Source organism: Poecilia latipinna, unplaced genomic scaffold (genome assembly GCF_001443285.1).
Source record: "Poecilia latipinna isolate Pla-1442-1.1 unplaced genomic scaffold, P_latipinna-1.0 Scaffold538, whole genome shotgun sequence".
Taxonomy (NCBI): Eukaryota; Metazoa; Chordata; class Actinopteri; order Cyprinodontiformes; family Poeciliidae; genus Poecilia; species Poecilia latipinna.
The window spans coordinates 130,436-137,782 of record NW_015113154.1 but is presented as its reverse complement, the minus strand read 5'-3'; the positions used below and the strand labels follow the sequence as shown (position 1 = coordinate 137,782).

At 38.2% G+C, this 7,347-nt stretch overlaps 1 protein-coding gene across 2 annotated transcripts in view; it reads left to right on the top strand.

The window, feature by feature from the left end:
* The first annotated feature begins 2,497 nt into the window (after positions 1 to 2,497).
* Positions 2,498 to 7,347, top strand: part of LOC106952763 (histone deacetylase 7-like) — a 44,894-nt gene continuing 40,044 nt past the window's right edge. For both annotated transcript variants that reach the window (XM_015041097.1, XM_015041096.1), the window contains exon 1: positions 2,498 to 2,885. The gene's annotated coding sequence lies outside the window, so the exon portion shown is untranslated. The remainder of the gene's footprint in view (positions 2,886 to 7,347) is intronic.

Sequence of the window (7,347 nt, the reverse complement as noted above, 5' to 3'; positions counted from 1 at the left end):
TCTAGAATAATTACGTAACAACTTGGACATTACTCAGTTGAGAAAACCTCGACAAACTATCGATGCATATTCCACAGATGCCAAGGAATGTATCATTAAGAGCCTTTTGGTTCCACCTAACATTCTGAGTTTATCCAGCTATGCCTACTTTCCAAAATACATTTATTATGTCTACTATATCTGATATATTCAAAATAGCAATCACTTCTTAATTTAGAAATTGTTTCGTAGCACGTAGAACCATGACTGCCCATCCCAGAATCACATTTCTGTGCTTCTGATAAAGTAGCACACGCAACATATTTTCCCATTAAACTTAATTCCCAGAACCATATATGTTCACGCCACTTTACAATACATACAAGAGCCTGTCAAATGTCACAGTGACTATTACTCTATGGAATTGCTCTGTTTGCTGAAGATTGACTCACCTCGACCTTCCAAATGCTCAAAGTGGCTCCAGGAGCAGCCAGGTAATCTGATCTATTTTCTGATTTACCTCAACTAGAAAATATTTAACCCGAAAAGTATGGACTGTGTATAGAGTATTGTAATTTCATGATAATATAGTCATTAACAAATGAGACGGTGTGGTAATGCCAAACAGTGTACAGCATTCTGAGTCTGTAGCAGAGTGTTGAATTCATCCTAACACATAACCACTCTGCAAAACATGACAGGATTTGGTGGTTCACTAAATCCACTTTAGTTCTTTACATTTTAAGCCTCACAAAAATGTTTTTAGCTTCACCAGCATGAAAAGGGAGACAAAAATTCAGTTTAATTAACCCTTGAAAATTTTAGTCACATTTTAGCATTGCTCAGATGAAAGGAGACATGATAGGCTTTGTATTTTTCAATTATATTTTGCCAGGGGGTAGAGGCTCACTAAATCACTAGTTAACAAAGTTGCATGATAAACTTAAAGTCCTTTGTGCAAATTAAATCCCAGTTTTATTGAAATCTCAATTTTACTGAGAGAAGATGTGAAGTCCAAGCAGAAAATCTCTTGCTCCAACATTCATCCCTCAAATTAAAAATCAGTCCTACATGAGAAACCTGCCACTCTTAACATCTTTTTGCAGGGATGGAATCAGACTGAAACTTTAACAGGTCAAAATTTGTGACACAGTGGGACTGTTTTCTCCTTAATGACCGGCTTCCTGACTTCTACTCAAGCTGAAATGTGATTGTTGGGGTTGCCTCGTGTAAGTAATCAAACTCAATGCTCCGTTTGTGTGTTTACACAGAAGTAACAGGACCATGTGATTTCCTTTTTTTTTTTTTTTTTTTCAATCCAAGGAAAAAATTTCAAGCCTTGGAAAAGTATTAAAACCCCTTGAACTTTTTCCCATTTCGTCTCACTAAAACCACAAAGTTCAATAAATCTTATTGGGATTTTGTGAGAAGAGAAAACATAAAGCAGACCATGCCTTCGGAGTGGGAGGAAATGATGGATTTCTTTCTTTAACTAATAGAAATTATGAAAATTGTAGTATAACATTTATATTCAGCCTCAATAAAGACCAACATGCTTAAAGCTGCAAACATTTTGTGGTACATCTTTGCCCACTTAGTGTAACAGAGATTTAAATGTTCCATGTTGTTCTTTGGTAATAAGCTTAAAGTTCAGTGAGACTTGATGGAGAGTGTCTACAAATATAAATTTTTAAGCTTTGTATTTAAGTCTGGACTTTTATTAGGCCATTCTGTAGCTTTCCCAGCTTCTTACTTAGGCTTCTTGGCTGCTTCTCTGAAAATACTTGGCTGATTTTTCGGGCAGGTATGTCGGAGTCTTGGTAAGTACTCTTTCTTTTAAAGAAAGTTTTTAAAATTGTCCACAATTATCTCTGGAATCTTACTTCTCAACTATGTGACGCTTTCATTTAGTCCATCACTTAAAATCAGGGTTAGGGTTGCAGGGCAACATTGCAACACTTAAGAACAATTTAGAGAGACCAATTATGCACAGAGAAAAACCATAAATGTAGAACACACCAGGCAGCAGGGCTACCAATTGCGCCACTGTGTAGCCCTGCTTTGTCATATATGCTTATGAAATCTCTTGACGGAGTCTGATTAGCAATATGAAGAAAATGTGCAACGCAAGCACAATGAAATGTGACGTTTTGTTAATTGAAGTCGAAAAACTGGAAAAATAAAGACGTCTGTCACCAAAAAGAAAAAAAACTTATGTAAATCTTGATGAAGTGTCAGAATAATAAGATACGTCAATAAAAGTTTTGCATTTCTATACTTTCAACCATTTAAATCCAATAAATCGAAGCACTAAATATTGTTGAAGTACTTAATCTGTAAACCTTTTTGCATGTCTTCTGTACTTTGTTCATCCTGAAACAACACTTCCTGCAATTGTCTTTCAGCAGACACACAAGTGACTGCACAGCCAGTCGCGCTCTCTTTCTCTGCGGCACGCACACACAGTCATCCCAGCCCTGTAACCCGCCTCCCTCCCTCTCTCCCTTTCACAGAGCGTTCACCGCAAGGAGAGCACCGGCAGAAAGTTTGACGGGCGGATGATAGGGCAGAGTGTCCTCTGTGAAAGAGAAAATAAAGGGGGATGAACATGTGTGCTTGAGAAAGAGAGAGAGAGGGACAGAGAGAGAGAAAGAGAGAGAGAGAGAGAGAGAGAGCAAATGAGTTGAAAGTACAAGACACTGAAAAGTTAGAGGGCGCTCATAGTGTCAAGCAGCTTGTCTGTGTGACTCCTTTTGTCGGTGCACGGCCGGGCTCCAGCTCTGCAGCACCACTCCCCTGTCAAAGCAGAGATATCTTCTCCCCAAGCGCACACCAGGACGTCCTGCTGCTGCCTCTCTGACTGACTGGACTGCTGTGGGACAACAGAGGAAACTCTCCCTGAACCGGTAGGATTTTGATTTCAGTTCTCAATCTAATGTTTTTATTTGCTGAAGGACGGAAAGGTGCACACAGTGTGAAAGCCAAGCAGAGTTTCAGTGGGCGCAGTGTGTTTTGTGAAGATTTCACAAATATGGGCAGTTTTTGTTTTGTCTTTTCAGATTTTGTATTGCTGGTGAGATTGTTGTTTTAAGACTCATCTTCACTTATCCTCCTGGGAAGCAGTCAGCTATGGTTCTGTTCATCTTGGGAGAAGCGCTGGTTTACTCTGGACTCAGTTTTGCGGCTAATGCAAATGCCATAGAAATTACACAGATATGCTAAGTGGGGAAAGAAAGAAAGAAAAAAGAGAAGCAAAGATTGCGGTGAGTAATAGACACACATGCTTCTCTTTTTTTCTGGGTTCATTTCTTTGGATTTTGTAAGTGCTGTTTTCCCAGGATGGGTAAGAGTAGAAAATTGGAAGCAGAAACACTCACCCTGAAGAGCAAGTATGTCCACAAAAAGTATTAACAGAGTCAAGGAAAACAAGGAACAAAACTTGAGTCTATACTGAAACAAGGGGTTAGATAGGGAGTGAGGTAGAGATGAAGTGGGAAGAAGTTGTGTTGACGTTGTTGACCTCTCGAGTTGTATTTTAAATGCATCAGCTGACACTTATTAAGCACTGGTTTCTCAAATATTAAATGCATTTTGTCCAAGGGTACGTAATAATAATAAAAAAAAAAAAAAAACGCCATAAAAGTGGGTTTGCTGTACGTTACGTTTTGCTCTTCATCTCCTCTTCCTTGTTTGTCTGCACGCTACATAAAGGTTCCTGCTCAAAACCTCTGCTGCCAACAATTTGTCCCATTACATCAAACTTGTTTTTTTTTTGGCTTTATTTTTGTTCTCCTATGTTGCTCTAATTTTAGGCAAGTTTATGAGGTTTCATAGCCCATAAATCAAACTTATGTTCTGTGTTCAAAAATCAGGGACTAGTAATAATAGCATGTTTTGTTTAGTTTGGGAAGTTTATGCTTTGACATATTTTGAAACTCGTAAAACGTGCTGTTTTGTGCGGTCGTACATTTTCTGTTTTTACTGGGGTTGTATGAAGAAAAAATATTTGCAGATTTTATCTTTGGCATTTCTGCCATTTTAGCTGGTAATATAAGTAATTGATAGTTGCAGCTTTTAGGAGATCCCACTTCATAAAAGTTTGAACCATTTTCAGGGAAGTCAGGAAAAATTTAAGATCAGTCCGGGCAGGCAAACTGAATGGGAAACATTACAACCTCGAGGGTTTTGTATTTCTGTCAGTAAGACAACTCACCGGAGCTCATGTTTGTTTGACTGCTAAATGCAACTCGTGCTTTTTTTCATTCTCAGACCAAAGTTCCACCATCCACACAGCCAAAACTGTTCAACATTACAACATTACTGGATTTTATTTAGGGGTAACAGGAGATACAACATGACAAAAGAGGCTGAAAACACACTACAATGTAAACACTGAAGGAAGGTCATAATAAAAAAGACCCTCCAAAAAAATGACATTTTATCAGGTTGTAACTTGTAAATCTTTGGTTTCAATAACTTGGTCATCAGTATGATGTGGATTAAAGCATTAAAGCATGTAGAAAGATATTTGATTTCCTTTACTTTTCCCTTCACTTTGACCCCTGATGGATACGAGGATATTTCACCATCCTTAACGTGAATGCTACATTTATAGCAGCCTGAGTGAAATCTCACACTGTTGAGACTTTTGCGCCGCTGATGTATTAAATACCACATCTTAAACCTTTCATATCTGCACACATTATTCTGTGCTCATGCGCGTCGTATACTTTTTCCACACGTGCTGTCACTGGAGTGTGAAGGCGTCGTAAAGCAGCACTTTCCAACATCACAGTCACTTTCCAGAGAAACCAGGCGGGCGCTTTAAGCTCTATCACTCCTCTCTGTGGTTAATCTTTGCTTTAGTGCCAGGAGCAGAAAGCCTGAAGAGGTCTCCCACTGCTATTCACAACCTCCAGCACCTTTCGAGGTTCAAAGTCAGCATGCAGCTGCTACGCTGAGCTTAGTGAGACCTACCTAAACATACTCTAGATTTCTTGGTTTGTTTGGGTCTTTCTTTTTTCTTTTTCTTTTTAACCATGCAGAGTTCTTGTGATGAAAGAAAGAAATAAACATTTCTGCTTCATGCGTTTAGGCAAGGCAAGGGTCTTTCGGTTTTTAACTATTTCTGTGCCGTAAGTTTTATCCCACAGTGAAAATGAAAACTTCCTGTGTTTTCTGACAGAGATGTCTGAGACTTTGATGTGAGTCGCAGTTCCACAAACAGATGTGTTAATTGATGCTTTCAAGCATTACTAAAGTGACTTGAAATGCCGCTCAAAAGACTCAATTTCTAACTGCTCTATACTTCACTTCACTTGACTTAAGTTTGCATTCAGAGGCTCTAGCAGTGACTCCGCTTTGATTTGCATTCTAAATCATAGATTGACTTTCTAAAGACTTCAGTCTCAGACCTGAACTACCTCTTGAAGACTCAAGACTTGACATGAACTTGAACTGTGAAGACTGAAGACGTGATGTGGACAAACTTTGCAAACAGAACCTCAATTCATCTTAAAAATTCAAGAATCCAGACTTGATGTGAACTCTAAAAGATTTGGGATTTGACTCAAACCCTAAAGATTTTACTCACATTTACAGACTCAAGAATTGATTTGTAAATGCACTCTAACAACCAATCACTTAACTTCAAGTTGTGCTCTGAAGTCATATGTCCAGAAGTGAATTTGAGCTTTATATACTCGTGACTTTACTTTTAAGACTCAAGACTTATTTGAAGTTTGCATTTAAAAACTTTGACTCCTGCTTTAGAGGTTTATGACTTGCATTCATGTTCCAAAGACTTAAAGCTCGACATGGGAATTGAGAAATTTCTATCTCATCTGAGCTTTGGTGAAAGTAATCTGGCAAATTTGTCCACAGTTTAAAACTCAGTCACTGCTGAGCATAATCTACTGTGAAGGAGTATGTGCAATATATGAGCCTGAGACATGGACAGAGTCTGGACAGAGCGGCTTACAGTAATTTGATCATGTTAGCTGTAGCATTTCTCTCAAACTGGGCTCTTTATTAAACTTCAACTAATTTCACAACATAAACCCTAAAATAACTAGAATGCTCTTCTAGTTAATTTCACCTCACCATTTTCACCATAATAACAGCATCTTAAGGAATATGCTTTAAGAAAAAGCATGTTCCTTCAGAGTTATCTGAACATTCACATTCTGAACAGAAGTACTTTCTTGAAAAATGTTTTATCTCACACTTTAGGAAAGTTTATTAAGGTAACCTACCATATCTTTGTAGGTATTTGGAGCATAACATGTACTTTGTTATTGGACCAGCAGAGATGTGAAGTTACTTGACAAAAATTAGCTTATGATAAGAAAATGATACAAAAAATAAAATAAAATGAAATGTTATGTCTGAGCTTTTTTTTTTTTTTTTTTGAATTGGCAGTGACTTAAACATAACCAACACAATAATTAGAAAATCTGGCAGGTAAAATAAGTTGCTTTAAGTTCGCTCTTTAACCTCTTTGAAGTGTGTTAATATATGCTACTTATTGTTACAAGTCTTATTACAATCATACCTTTTGTTTTCTGCTTCTCTGTGTTCAGATAGTATTTTCCTGCTTCAGTTTATTTTGATTTTCGTTGCTTCCTGTTTTACATTGTGAACTTTTTCCGAGTTACTTGAGTCCCTTTTTTACCCTCGCTGTTAGCACGCCTGACCTTTGTTTACTGACTTCCACTCACCTGTTGTTTATATGGCTCTAGTTTCCTCAGCTTACATTCTGCCAGGTTTCCTTTGCTCACTGCCAGACCTTCGTGTCTGCCTCTTTTCCTGACTCCTATCTGCCAAGTTTCAGATTAGTCTGTGTTCAAATGATTTATTTGGCTTCCTTTCTCCAGCAGTGCTGTTTGTTTCTTTGCTCATTCAGTTGGGTCAATACTGCATATAATTACCCCATGTCTGCAGTCTTCTGACTACTGTTTTGCCTTTAAATCCGTCACCTTCACCTTGCCACTTGACTTAAAACAGCTCTCATTTAATGTGATGGTCCTGCTGGGAAACCTCGCCTGCACTGACATTCAAAACATTCTTTACCGTTATAGTTCCCACCCAAGTCACCAAAAGTACAACAGCAGCTGCTCACAAAAACAAGGCTTTCCAATAGCTCAAAGAATATAATAGAGTCAGAGCCATGCTGCCCAATTTCAAGCTTCCCATGACACAAATCTAATAAGTTCTGATAGAATTTGAAGGAAGCAAATCCAATTTACCAAAACTTCACCCTGACATCCAGAGGACCTAAAGGGTTCTGTCGCTAAAGTCAGTGAATATCCTCAGGAGTTGATTCACCAAGCCCTAAGTTTACTTAATACTGTGTCTGACAACCAACAA